Genomic DNA, 15662 nt, shown 5'->3' with positions numbered 1-15662 from the left:
ACTTAATAAAACACACCCTTCCAAGTGCCAGATATAACCCGGTGATCGCTCTCTAACAGGGCGACGAGGAGGGGATCGCCGGGTAGGATTATGCTATACGATGCTACTTGGAGGACTTCAATCTACTCTCTTCTACATGCTGCAAGATGGAGATGGCCAGAAGCGTAGTCTTCGACAGGATTAGCTATCCCCCTCTTATTCTGGCATTCTGCAGTTCAGTCCACTGATATGGCCCTTTACACATATACCCATGCATATGTAGTGTAGCTCCTTGCTTGCGAGTACTTTGGATGAGTACTCACGGTTGCTTTTCTCCCTCTTTTCCCCTTTCTATACCTGATTGTCGCAACCAGATGCTGGAGTCCAGGAGCTAGAGATCCCGAGGATGATTCTACATGGAGTTCGGCTTCGAGGACTAGTTAGGAGGATCCCAGGCAGGAGGCCTGCGCCTCGTTCGATATGTATCCCAGTTTGTGCTAGCCTTCTTAAGGCAAACTTGTTTAACTTATGTCTGTACTCAGATATTGTTGCTTCCGCTGACTCGTCTGTGATCGAGCACTTGTATTCGAGCCCTCGAGGCCCCTGGCTTGTATTATGATGCTTGTATGACTTATTTATGTTTTAGAGTTGTGTTGTGATATCTTCCCGTGAGTCCCTGATCTTGATCGTACACATTTGCGTGCATGATTAGTGTACGGTCAAATCGGGGGCGTCACAGTCGGCAGGCGCCGCAACCGTAGCACCGGAGCCACTTCAGCGACGGTGACAGCCGGCCCAAACTCAACCGCAACACGAGCACCATCGACGATCCTTAGCTATCAAGTATGACAACGATACCCATACGCCGCCGAGAATCAGGTACTATTATCCAACGGCCGACGCCTATGTTCACTTTCCTAGCATAAGCACCGCACCTTCGAATTTCTTGAGGGCATCATTTAGTTTTTCATGAGACGTGTTATTCTGCTTGCACCTCTAGGGCCATACTTCTGGCAGTGAACATGTTACATGTGCTAAATTACATACCAGTGCACATATAGTTAATATGCTTTAGTTTTGTCCTAAGTACTCCGTATTACTATACTTCCTAGATATCACTGCCTACTATTTTACTTCTTGAATGCTATATTTATGATAATGGTGTTGTTCTGATGCCACCTGTTGGTTCCATCAGACTGCTTAATGTTCTCTATGCAAACTAGCATGTGGTTCCGCTGCTTTTTGTTCGTTTTACCCTACATTTTCTGATGCTAGCTATTACATCACTGCTCCGAGCCTCTGGTCATTACTTGTTTGTGTGTTCTTGTTCTTCCCAAGTTGCATGACTAATTTGATGCTTCTATTAATTATGGAGCTACCAACCCCATCAAGCAAAATATTTGTTCTTTTGGGGCTGGCACCTCGAACAAGAATAAAAATAGAGGGAAGCAGATATATTGTCGTGTATGCATACACCCTTCTTTCATTAGTTTAGATGAACCATTGATGATCAATTTGGACCGGTGCGTGTGATTAAAATTAATTTTACCTAAATAGAGGGTGAAGAATAAACTACAACACGGGATGCTGACGATATCTTCAAAGAACATTACAACAGCAGCGAGGCTTCACAGCAACATACGGTAAGCTAGTGTGTTTTAGTACATGTGAAATGTAATGCGAGTGGGCTGCTTTCTTGGCTTGTGCCCTCAACCTATAATCCTACCGAATTGCTTGATTCGAATGCTTGTTTGCTGTTACGCTATACCTGAGTTGGCCAATATGTCAGCAGTGCCTGCTGTACTATCGTAAAGAAATGCATGCCTGTCTCATTTGAGTCCTTAACTTTTCCTCTCAACTTCATCACAAGACTGTCTTCGTAGTTTATATGAGGCCACACTGTTAAGTGCTTTCTCAGATTATTTCAACTGCTTAGATGCCTTGGCAACTTAAATATAGCGAAGGTACACTCCCTTTCAACTAGGGATGTCAACTGGGTCCCGTTTAATCCCGATTAAAGTCCACTAGTGGTATGATAGTTCAAAAGAGTTTTTGTTTTTTGAGGAAAATGAACTAGGGAACTAGCAAAAACTAACTAGATGGGACTGGCGGATGTCGTTTATTTGCCACTTACATCCCTAGTTTCATCTTACCATTTTAATTTCTTTTTGGTTGATGCTGCTTTGAACCATTTAAATATAGCTTGCCATGCTCGGCAATAATTCATCTGTTGTTTACCATGTAAGCTTACTGCCTGGATCATATGATAACTATCTCTTACTTATGTTCAGCGGAAACCTTTCAGGATGCCGTTCACACTAGGACACAATGTACAACCCCAGAATCTATTTGTGGAAGTAGTGTGCCATCCATGTTACCAGATGGTAGCAGTTCAGAGGCAACACCGCCGGAGAGCAGTCTGAGCAGAGATATTATAGTGCTTGAGGCTCTACTAGAGGCAGAAAGAGATGGTGTGGCTGCCATGAATGAGGTAATCTTTATCTTGAGGCTGGAAATTACGGAATTAGCGGCACGCATTATGCAAGCAACCCAAGAATTGGAGGAAGTAAGAAAGTTGCATTTGAAGACGGAGGAGGTCCAGCTGTTTCTGCTATCTGAAGCCTAGGGTAATCCCGGTTCTTCTTTAGATACTAGTTGAAATTGTCATTAGATTATTGTACTTGCTTGTTGTGTCATGTCTCTGAATGGATTATGTTGCAAGACCCCCTATGTTGTCCATGTGTTGTAATGATCCGAATTTTTTAGGCGAGGTAATCCTCAGTGCTTGTATGATTGACATAAGGTGAACTGTTTTTCGTGTGAGCATATTGTATTGGATGAAATAACTGTTTGACTCAGAGTGTATCCAACCTACTGAATTCGAAGATCACGACATTTCTAACTCATAATCATATATAAAGGTGGAATAAATCTTTGTTGTGGTTTTGAAGAAATAAATAACAAAACGTAGAATTATCTGTGGATATTCGTAATCGAATACAAATTGGATTTGAATTTAGTTTGCCAGGGCCCAGGGCAAACGTGAATGCTAATTCTCCCAAGTTTTGAACGAAGCGGCTAAACACCCACTATAATTTGTGGGCTGCCCTAAGCACGTGTTTGCGAGATGGAAATTACTGTTACCCCTGACACTTGACATCCTTATCGACCGGATTTACACTGCTGTCGATAGGGGTAGACTAGTAACTTCAATCAGACGTGACACGACGGCCTCTGAGCCCATTCGGACACGGTGGGCGCCAAACGTGGGAGGAAAAACACATTTGATTCAAGATCGTCCGAAAGACATGTGTCTCTTCCTCCATTTCCCCATTCATACACGGTGGGCGGCAAAACAAACTCTCCTCATCCGAAATCGATGCGGGCTAATATTTTAAATAGGGGCAGATGTGTAACTTCCCTCAGGCGTGACACAACCGCCCTACCTGTCAGCCCCGTTCGTACACCGTGGGCGCCAACCGTGGGCGGCAAAACACCCTCTCCTCGCCCAAAATAGTTACCGGCAAATATTTCAGAGATGCGAGATTACCGTCCTATCCCCAACTGACGCGATGTCCGAAATTTTAAACGGGGGATAAGTTTGTAACTTTCCCACATTTCAGAGAAGCGTGTCCCAAAGTTTGAGATCCCCCTCCCCTCCATTTGCCCATTCATACACCGTCGGCGGCACGACAACCTCCGCACTGCGGCCAGCCTCCTCCGTCCGCCACCCCATCCTCCACCTTGCCGGAGCCGCTACCCCTATCCCGTCGTCCACTGCAAGAGATGGACGTCTCTCATCCACGGCGCTGGACCAGGATCCTTCCATCGCCTCCTCTCGCTTCATCGGCGCCGTCGTCCACCTTGCCGTTGCCGCTCCTATGATCGCCTCGTCCACAGCAACAGGATTTATCCCCCGACCCGGCCGTCTGCCGTCTAAAGTCTTCTTCCCCACCACCGACAACCATCGCACCCGCAGCACCCTCAACATATCAGAATAGGCCTACACAACGTCGCAAGAGAGGTGGTACTCTTCCATATGTGCTTAAGTTATTGATCTCACCCGGAAAATAGATCGTAATTTGTTTATTGTACTTTTCTTGTCCGTACCAAATCGTAGTGGCTAGTTGAAAGCAAACATTGGTTGCGAAGTAGCTTTGTCTGGTTTGCACCTTCAGATCCGCCATGGCATGGGCACTATACTTGTAAAGCTTATGGTTTCCCCCCTTTATATTCACTACCATCATCGTAGGTTCTTCGTGTCGTGCTAGCACTGCTCCTCAAGACCTCAACCCAAAGCTTACGTGTTGAAATACGAATCTGATATGATGCTCATATCACTAAAACAGAGAACATTTAATTGGTCACCTAATGTTCCTATATTCGTTTCAAAAAGCATGTGCGCCACCCACTCGTCCAGCTAGTTCCACTTTCCTGATTTTTCTCTTGATGCTTAGGGTTTTCCCCTTTTATCTACTCTACTATGATCTGCGTAGGTGCTTTCTGTCGTACTAGCATTACTCCACCCTTCAAGCTAAACAACACAACACTCAGAATTCGAAAGCTTAGTTGTTCAAATATGATTGTGATATGATACTGATATTAGTTAACCGACACATTTAATTGGTTAGCTAAAGGTCCCACTTGAGTTTCCAAATGCATGTCGCGACATATAGAGAGACAACATAATTGCATTTCTTTGTCACTTGTTGACGGTACTTTCTTGTCCATACCAAATCTTAGTTGTTATTTCAAAGCAAACATCGGTTGCTAACTACCCTTTGCGCGGTTTGCAGCTTCAGATCTGCCATCCCACTGCCACGGTCAACACTGTACTCATCATGCTTATGGTTTCCCCGTTTTATGATGACCACAATCAGCCTACGTGGTTCGTGTCGTAATAGCACTGCTCCACCTATCGAGCTACACAAGCTTAGTTGTACAAATTCATATATGATATTATGCTGATATTAGTCAAACTGAGAGATGTTTAATTGATTAGCTAAATGTTCCTACTTTAGTTTCGAAATGCACGTGAGCCACATATGGAGAGACCGGAAAGAATAGTATTTCTTCGTGCGCTCTGGTTCATCATGGGTGGCCAACCGACATTGTATGGAAAGACTTATAATATCTTCAATCTGCTTGCTCTTCTGCTCTTCTTTAAGATGATCCGCTTCTCTTGCGGTCGACTGGTCAGGTCGAGTTGTTCTCCCTTAGTATATTTTGAATCTGTCAGGTCAGGTCGACTTGTTCTTCTTTACTATATGTTGAAGCTGTCATCTGCGAAGTATCATCACTTCTGGAGCTGCCATATTTTGAGTAGTAGGCCACATTATATTAATGCACACACCAAGTTACAGCATGCATGGCATCTCTCAGAAGAATTGCAGAGATAGCACAAAGGGGTTTACAGGGAGGCAATATTGGATTAGAATCACTTCTGCATTACAAACATAATCTCACTTGTTTTTATGTTTTCATGGATGTCAGGTACTGAACATTATCAAAATGAATATGAGAATGGGCGCACGAGAGGGATATTGCGAACAATCCACTGGCTAACAAACTTGGCATGGTGGAGGATGGCCTATCTTATTCACCCATCAAGGTGCTTGCTCTAACTTTGCAAAGTTGTATTGGTCGCACTTATTTTGCATCTGACCTCTTGCATTACTTCTACTTTGTTACACCATCTGCTTAGTTTAAGCATCATATATGAGTATATGCCATACCTATCCATTTTCTGTACCTATTCCATGTGTCGTCACACTATGTTTTTCCAGTCAAATGTTGTTCTTTCATAATAGATGTCCAAAAGGAAGAGGGTGAGTGCAGATCCTCAAGGAGTACAAACTAGGTATTTGGAAAAGGTAGTGATACCTGTTAAATCAGATAGATCAGCAGCCACAGAAAACACAGGCCCAACTCTACCACACTTTACCCCTACTCCAGTGGCCAAACCCCTATTAGAACTGCTGAGAGCCTAGCGTCAGGTACTGTCTATGATATCAATTCAAAATTTGAACTCCTAAATTTCTGCATGTGCCTTACCTTCTCTCTTGTATGAAAACTAATTTCAGATGAATCTCCTTGCTCAAAGGATCATACGATCTCACAACAATACTGGGCTCTGCATTGCTCTTGTCAGTACCTCTCTCCCTTTTGCCTTGTAACGCTGTACTTAATTAATTGCTATTTGATTATGTATCATCAGTCTGCACCTGAGCTTCATTATCCTCTGTTTCTTCCAATATTATTTGATCTATATTTACTCTTTGCAAAATGTTGAATAATGGCAACGCTTATAAAGAATTTTCTTTGGGGAATTTATTGAATTATCCTTCCATCAACATGGAGAAGGGCTTTGTCCAGCCCGTGTTAACATGTAATGTAAGTTCATCCTTCTCAAGCCTTCAAACTTTGTTCTAGTATAGATTTGGATAGGCATCATTTCCCCCACTACTGTTTGCTTTGCTGTTTACATCTGATTGGATGTTTCCAACAACTACCAGTTTCAAATTGTAGTTGTAAAAACATGTTCCTTATGCAGAACAGATCCATTTATTTGCTTATATAATTGTGAAACCTGTTACGTGTCTCCTTGTTTCTCTTTCAGAGTCGTATCTCTTATGCCAGGCAGAACTTTAGGCAAGATAGTGAGCCAAACCATCTTGAGGACAGCAAGATGACCTCAAGGTCCTGTCTTGATGAAGACAATGAGTTGAAGCTACTCACTAGCAGGTGTGAGACAACCTCTGTGCAGTCGCTGCCTCAATCAGTTTGACTTCTTCAGTCTCAACTTAAAGCGGAAAGGCTTGCTTCAGCCCAGCTCCGACTTGAAGTCAAAGATGCAATGAAGATGTCAGAGGACTGTCGTGCGCAACATCATGCCATACATCTACGGTTGATGCATCTATCGCAATGAAAAAAATAGCGCGCTACAGCAAAATAGCGGCGGCCTCAAAATATGCTATTAGCGTGCTATATCGTGCTATAGCATGCTATTAGCGAGACGTTGTACACCGATATATTTAGCAAGGCAATTCTTAATACGCTATAGCGTGCTATTTTTTTAGTGATCTATCGTTGACACAACTGAGGTCTACTCAGCTTCTTCGGCTGTTTGGGGGCCCCGAGCTGGCCAGGCCTAGTGCCTTCTGAAGTGCTCTCAGTTTTGTATATTCTTTTGTCGGCGCGTTTATTTGCACTGGTGGCGAACTTTGATGCCCAGTGGATGTAATATGTGTGATAGCCGTGGTAGCCTAGCATAAGTTGCTTGCTTATTTATTTCCTTGTCTTGTTTATTTGTTTGCTTGTACTCATTGCAGTTCTTTTTCCACGGTTTGCTAGTGGCTGCGATAATCTATTTTTTAAAACTAGGCCACAATAACCATGGGCTAATATTTACTGTAGTGACACTGGGCCTCATACGGGCCATAGAAACAATGGGCCTTCTACGGGCCGTAGAAACAATGGGCCATCTACGGGCCGTAGAAACAATGGGCCTTCTACGGTCCGTATCATCAATGGGCCTTATATGGGCCGTATGATCGATTGGCCAAACATGGGCCAATAACAGACCGCATTATGGCCGTAAACGGGCTAGAGTTGGAATCGTCCGTTCATGGGCCAACCATAACGGGCCATCGTTAATAGGCCGTATTTGATGACGTTATGAAAATGGCCCAACGTATTAACGGACCACAAACGGGCCGACTGTAACCACGGGCTAAATTTGGCCCACAAGCAGAAAATGACAGTAAAGGGCCGTAAGTAAATGAATGCTGGAAATGAGCCCAAGAATAAATGGGCTCTGAGAAGGCCGAAAGATAACATGGGCTGGAAACGGCCCAACGGAATAATGGGCCATTAATGGGTATAAAGTGATACACTGTTCATTACGGGCCAGTTTCACCACGGGCCGTTAATGGGTGTAAAGTGATACACTGTTCATTATGGGCGAGTTTTACGACGGGCCGTTAATGGGCCAAGAGTTACAAAGGGCCTCATATGGGTCGAAAGACGTCATGGGCCAGAAGTGAAAACGGGCTGAAATCATATTGGACGGCCCAGATGACGTTACTGGGCCTAATTCGGATAGGGCATAACGGGCCCTGGGTTAGCGGGCTGTAAATGGGCTATATGCGAACAGGCCATTAACAGGCTTTCCATGGGCCGGCCCGCCACCTTTTGACCAAGTCAAACGGGCCGGACTTTTCACAGGAATGGGCCTCTATGGGGCCGTGCCACGTGTCGACGTATCATAGGCGCCTTCGGTCCAATGACTGGATGGCATCTGTCCCAACGGTGAGCCTACACGTGTTTCCGCCAGCCAATGATGATTTTACACATGGAAAATCCCCATTGGTTGGGGCTGTTAACGGGTTATCGGATCCAAAACCAGACCCGATAACTTAACGGCGTTCCGTTACGGTGGATGCCACGTGTCGGTCACCCTTGACGAAAGCACTTCTGTGACGCGCGATTTATCGTCATGGAAGTGGACACTTCCGTGATGATAATTTTGGTAATGTCATGGAACACTTCTACGACAGCACAGGTATGACTATCTTGATTCTGTCATAAAATCGTCATGGATGTACATGCATGCCAAAAAACGCGGCCTACTGTGACAAACACGTATCATCACGGAAGTGTATTTTTTTGTAGTGTTACCCTTTGAAGTTTTGTCTTGTCGGATTGAATATTCAGAGATGAGAACACATGATATATATCTTGCGGTATGAATACTTGAGGTGAAAATTGGGGTATCATATTGATTCACTTGATATGTGTCTTGGCATTCAACTCGCGGATTCCCGCGGTGATATTGGGGTAATCTATGCATAGGGTTTGATGCATGTTTTTATTATCTTTTCTTCGACGGAAACTTTGGGGTCTCTTTATAGTTCTTTGTGTGGATTGAGTATTATGAATATGAATTTGCTTTGGTGTTATTCTAGTACGAACTCTAGTATAGATCGAACGAAAAAAATAGCTTTGTGTTATTTTAGTACGAACTCTTGAATAGATCAAACGGAAAGAATAGCTTTGAGGTGGTTTCGTACCCTACAAACAATTCCTATCTTTTGTTCTCCGCTAATAGGAACTCGGGAGTGATTCTTTATTGCACTTTGAGGGATAATCATATGATCCAACTATGTTAGCATTGTTGAGAGGTTGCACTAGTGAAAGTACGGACCGTAGGCCTCATTTTTAAGCATTGCAATACCGTTTTTGTGCCCGTTTACTAATTGCTACCTTGTTGTTTTTATTTATTCAGATTATAAGAATATATTTCTACCATCAATATTACACTTTTATCACCATCTCTTCGCCGAACTAGTGCACCTATACAATTTTCCATTGTATTGGGTGTGTTGGGGACACAAAAGATTTCTTGTATTTGGTTGCAGGGTCGTTTGAGTGAGACCATCTTCATCCTACACCTCTCACGAATTGATAAACCTTAGGTCATCCACTTGAGGGAAAATTGCTATTGTCCTACAAAACTCTGCGCTTGGAGGCCCAACACGTGTCTACAAGAATAAAGTTGCGTAGTAGACATCAATAACCCACAAGTATAGGGGATCGCAACAGTTTTTGAGGGTAGAGTATTCAACCCAAATTTATAGATTCGACACAAGGGGAGCCAAAGAATATTTGAAGGTATTAGCAGTTGAGTTGTCAATTCAACCACACCTAGAGATTACTTATCTGCAGCAAAGTGATCAGTAGCAAAGTAGTTTGATAGTTTTGATAATAGTAACAGCAGCAGTGGTAACAATAACAGTGATAGTAGTAATTTTGTAGCAAGTGTAACAGTGATGATAGCAGTAGTAACTTAGCAGAAACAATATAAGATAAATTTGTAGGCATTGGATCGGTGACTTGTTGGATGATATTCATCATGAGACAGTTATAACCTAGGGCAATACGGCACTAGCTCCAGTTCGGCAATACAATGTAGGCATGTATTCCATAAATAGTCATACATGCTAATGGAAAGAATTTGCATGACATCTTTTGTCCTACCCTCCCGTGGCAGCGGGGTCCATATTAGAAACTAAGGGAAATTAAGGCCTCCTTTTAATAGAGAACCAGAACAAAGCATTAACACATAATGAATACATGAACTCCTCAAACTACGGTCATCACTGGAAGAAGTCCCGGTTTCTGTCACTCCGGGGTTACCGGATCATAACACATAGTAGGTGACTATAACTTGAAGATCGGATCTAGAACATGGTTATAATGGTGATAACATAAATGGTTCAGATCTGAGTTCCTGGCACCGGGCCCAAAGTGACAAGCATTAAGCATGGCAAAGTCATAGCAACATCAATCTTAGAACATAGTGGATACTAGGGATCAAGCCCTAACAAAACTAACTTGATTACATGATGAATCTCATCCAACTCCTCACCGACCAGCAAGCCTGCGAAGGAATTACTCACTTCCCGTGGGGAGCATCATGGAATTGGCGATGGAGAAGGGTTGGTGATGATGAAGAACAAAGATCCCCCTCTCCGGAGCCCCAAACGGACTCCAGATCTAGCCTCCCGATGAAAAGAAAAGGAGGTGACGGCGGCTCCATCTCGTGGATCGCGATAGTTCTTTCTCCCTGATCTTTTTTGGAAAATAGGATTTTATAGCGTCGGTTTCAGGGTCTGCGGGGCCACCAGGTGGGGACAACCCACCTGGGCGCGCCAGGAGAGGGGGGCGCGCCCTGGTGGGTTGTGCCCACCCAGGGGACCCTCTCCGGTAGGTCTTGGCTCCAGAAATTCTTATTTATTATATAAAAATTCCTCGCGAAGTTTCGTTCCATTCCGAGAACTTTTATTTCTGCACAAAAACAACACCATGGTAGTTCTGCTGAAAACAACGTCAGCTCGGGGTTAGTTTCATTCAAATCATGCAAATTAGAGTCCAAAACAAGAGGAAAAGCATTAGGGAAAGTAGATACGTTGGATACGTATCAACTCCCCCAAGCTTAAACCTTTGCTTGTCCTCAAGCAATTCAGTTGATAAACTGAAAGTGAAAAAGAAAAACTTTTACGAACTCTTTTGCTCTTGTTTGCATAAATAAGCTTAAACAACACCCAGGTTTTCAGCCAACATTATAACTAACCATGACGACAATAACTCTTAAAAATTATATTAACTCATATCAATGACATAATCAGCTAGCAAGCAATAATAAGATATATGAAACGGCAATACATTGTCAAAACAACCATGATATAATATGACAATAGTGGTAGCCCTTTCTGAGACCGCAAAACATAAATGCAGAGCAACTCCAAAGTTCAAGCAGTGACTGAACATTGTAATTCATGGTAGAAAAGATCGAGTCATGATGCACCCAACATTAGCTACACACAATGCATAAGTCATGACAGTTGTGGTCTCAGGTTCTAGCGCTTGTTTTAGAAGGTGATGACACAGCATAAAGTAAATAGATATTCCCTTCGCAGAGGGGAGCAGTGATTTGCAGAGGTGCCAGAGCTTAGGTATTTAAAATAGAGATAAAAGATATTTTGAGACATGAACCCTTCTCATTTACTTCACGACCACCATGCTAAGCATGCTAGTGGCGGTTCCCAAGCGATAAAAGTAAAGGTTTTGACTCCATTGGGAGTTTTTGTTTGATTATTTCAGAGACTAGCTCTTTTTCAGTTTGCAGTTTGGGACTGGGCATCCATATTACCGCCCTTTTCTCGTGCGATGGCGAGTGAATAAACACTCGACCTGAGAATAACCTGCTTAGCATGGAAGATACCGACCACTTCCTGTCGTTCCATGAACGATCCAGGCACACAAAAGGATATTTATTTAGAAGTTTTTAGAGGTGGCACATGCAAATTTACTTAGGACGGCAGGGTACTACCGCATATAGGTAGGTATGGTGGACTCATCTGGAATAACTTTGGGTTCAGGGTTTTTGATGTACAAGCAGAATTCCCACTTAGTACAGGCGAAGGCTAGCAATTAGATTGAGAAGCGGCCAGCTAGAGAGCAACAACGGTCATAAACATGCATTATGCATAAGTAAAGTTGGACACTAGCATGAGTAGGATATGAACACCATGAACATAAATATCATAGAGGCTATGTTGGTTTTGATTCAACTACATGCATGAACATGTGCCAAGTCAAGCCACTCGAACATTCAGAGGAGGATACCATATCATCATACTACATCACAATCATTTTAACGCAATGTTGATATACAAGATAAATCATTATCCAATCCTAGCTACTTATGCATGGCATGAGAAACTACAATCTCTAATTGTCATTGCAAACATGTTTAATCATAATGGGTTGAATCATGGATACTAGGCTAAACATATTTACACAAACATAACAAGTCGAGTTCATACCAGTTTCTCTCTGCCACGGCCAGTTCATCGAATATCGTCATTATTGCCTTTCACTTGCACGACCAAATGATATGAAAATAATAATAGTGCAAGAGTGCCGTGGACTAAGCTGGAATCTGCAAACATTTTATTCAACAGGAGAAGACAAGGTAAAATGTGCTCTTTATTAGATTAACATTTATTCAAATGAGAGCCACTCAACATTTTCATTGTGGTCTTCTCCTCGGTACAACTCGAATAAAAAGAAAAGAAATTCAGAGAAACACACTGAAATATTTTTGGAGTTTTTGGTTTTCTTGAACAAGGAAATAAAAAGGGAAAAGGAAAAACGAGAAAAACTATTTAGACGGGAAAGCTCCCAACAAGCAAAAGAAGAACAAGGAAATCTTTTTGGGTTTTCTTTTTAATACTACTACTAAGCATGCATAGAAAGTAAACTACTACAAATATTTTCTTTGGTTTTTCTAAAGTTTTTCAAACACACAAGAAGAAAGCAAGAAAATAAATCTAAGCATGGATGATACAATGAAAAAGTGTGAACACCGACAAATGGAATGATATGCGTGAACATGAATATAATGTCGGTGAGAAACACGTACTCCCCCAAGCTTAGGCTTTTGGCCTAACTTGGTAATCAATCAGTAGCCTGTAGGGTAGTAGGGGTGCTAAGGAGCGGGCATCCACTCATCCCACTGCTGAGGTTCCTGTGCTGCCTCTGCAGCAGCCTGGGCGTTCCGGTAGGCGATGATGTCCGCAGGCATAATCCTATATCCGCCCCTGGCAACATCACGAGTTTTAACAAAGCAGATGCAGGAAATAACATCACGAGTTTTAACACTAAAAACCAGGTTATAAGGAATAGGGATATTAGGAGATTCGATATTAGTAAAATGGTGGTGATCCATGGCGGCGCGGTATAGCTAAACCTTGGTCAGAGGATAATCATGAGGGCGTATCCCAACATTAAAGTGGGCCACCAAACGAGTAGCATAAATCGCACCATGCATTTTACCCTAAGATTTATTAAGGTGAAGGCGGCGAGCCACAATAGCCCCCAGGCTATAAGTATTGTCGCCCTCCAGTGCGCGACGTAAAACAGCAAAGTCTTGTGCACTGAGCGCACCTACTTTCTCTCTAGCAAGCAAACACTTAGCAACAAATAAAGCAAAATAATGTATGGCAGGAAAGTGTATGCTAGCGGCGGTGGTAGCTGACACCCCTCTCTCATCTCCCACTGTCAAAGTGCGATAAAAAGCCTCAAACCCGGCTGGCCTAGGCTCGGCTAAGCTCCCATCAGAAGGGATCATGCATATGTCACAAAATTCAGTAAGTGGTATCTGATGGTTTTTAGCATATAAATCAAAGCTCACTTCAGGAGGATTATTCCTAGGCAGGAAAGTAAAACTTTGAACAAAGACGTTTGTGAGGATTTGATGCTGGTCACACTCATCTGTGATGAACTCGGTGAGGCCGGCATTAGCAGCATATTGTGTGAACTCTCGAAGGATTCCAGCCTCTTCCAGGAACGGGGTATGCGACCATTCACACGACCGCACTTCCGCCAACCTCCGAGGATGGAGATCACTATCAGATGACTCCCCAATAACACCCTTGGAGTTCTTCTTAGAGCCAAACTTCCTAAAGATATTCATGATTTTCCTATGAACAAAATTCTGAAATTTATTAGCCCACAAAATTTTCTCAAAAAAACTTCACAAAAATGATACCAACTACTCATAGGGATATATAGAGGCCATAGCAAGCATTCAAACTACTTAGAACTCTAAGAATTCAACATGCAAGCTCATCTACAGCAGCACCAAGAGTAGCTAATTATTCCAAATATAAACCATTAAAACAAAAACTAATTGGACAAATGGTGGAGTCACATACCAAGCAACAATCCCCCGAAACAGTTTCGGAAATGGAGCTTCGAGCAAAGAGATCGAAATCCGCGGGTTTGAGAGCAAGAACACGGGAGAGAGAGCAATGGAGATTTTTTTCTGGAGGTAAGTGATGATGTGGGATGAAGAGGTAAGTGAGGGGGCCCACGTGGGGACCACAACCCACCAGGGCGCGCCTTGGGGTCCTGGCGCGCCTAGGTGGGTTGTGCCCACCTGGTGCACCTCCCTCTGATATAATTTGCACCAGAAATTCAGAAATATTCAGAAAAAAAAGTATTAAATTTTCAGGGCATTATGAGAACTTTTATTTTTGGGTCATTTATTATTTTTGCACGGAAAATTCAGAAATCAGACAAAACATGGCATTTTATTTTATTTAACTAATAAAAACAGAGAATAAAAAGTAAGGACAGAAAGTAGTGCTTACTAAATTCATCAACTTTGTACCGCTCAAAAATGATCCATTAATAAGGTTGATCAGGTCTTATTAACAACCACATTTGATTAGCATGAAACCGAAGAAATTTCGTAAATCACTAAGTTACCTCAATGGGGATATGGATGTCCCCAACAATAAGCATTTCATATTTCTTTTTAGCAGTAGGTAGAGGTATTTGAAAACTTCCAATAGTGATTGTTGGAGATTTTTCAATAACATTAATACCATTCACTTGGAATTGTTTCTTCGGAAAGTGCACCGTATGCTCATTACCATTGATACAAAAAGTTACCTTGCTTTTATTGCAATCAATAACAGCCCCTGCAGTATTCAAGAAGGTTCTACCAAGGATAATCGACATGTTGTCGTCCTCGGGCATCTCAAGTATAACAAAGACAGTCAAAATAGTAACATTAGCAACGACAACGGGCACATCCTCACACATACCGATAGGTATGGCAGTCGATTTGTCGGCCATTTGCAAAGATATTTCAGTAGGTGTGAGTTTATTCAAATCAAGTCTTTTATATAAAGAGAAAGGCATAACACTAACACCAGCTCCTAAATCACACAAAGTAGTTTTCACATAATTCTTTTTGATGGAGCAAGGTATAGTTGGTATTCCTGAATCTCCAAGTTTTTTAGGTACTCCATATTAATAAGTGTAATTAGCAAGCATAGTGGCGATTTAAGCTTCCGGTATTTTTCTCTTATTTGTGATGATGTCTTTCATATACTTTGCATAAGGAGGCATTTTCACGATGTCAGTCAAGCGAGTACGCAAAAAGACTGGCCTCCGCATTTCAGCAAAGCGTTCAAATTCTTCATCATGTTTCTTTTTAGTTGACTTGGGTGGAAAAGGCATAGGTTTTGAACCCACGGTTCTCTTTCTTTACTGTGCTTTCTAGCAATGAAGTCTCTTTTATCATATCTTTTATTCTTAGGTTGTGG

Source organism: Aegilops tauschii, chromosome 3 (assembly GCF_002575655.3).
Source record: "Aegilops tauschii subsp. strangulata cultivar AL8/78 chromosome 3, Aet v6.0, whole genome shotgun sequence".
Taxonomy (NCBI): Eukaryota; Viridiplantae; Streptophyta; class Magnoliopsida; order Poales; family Poaceae; genus Aegilops; species Aegilops tauschii.
The sequence above is the reverse complement of the archived record's forward strand: the minus strand, read 5'-3'. Positions refer to the sequence as shown.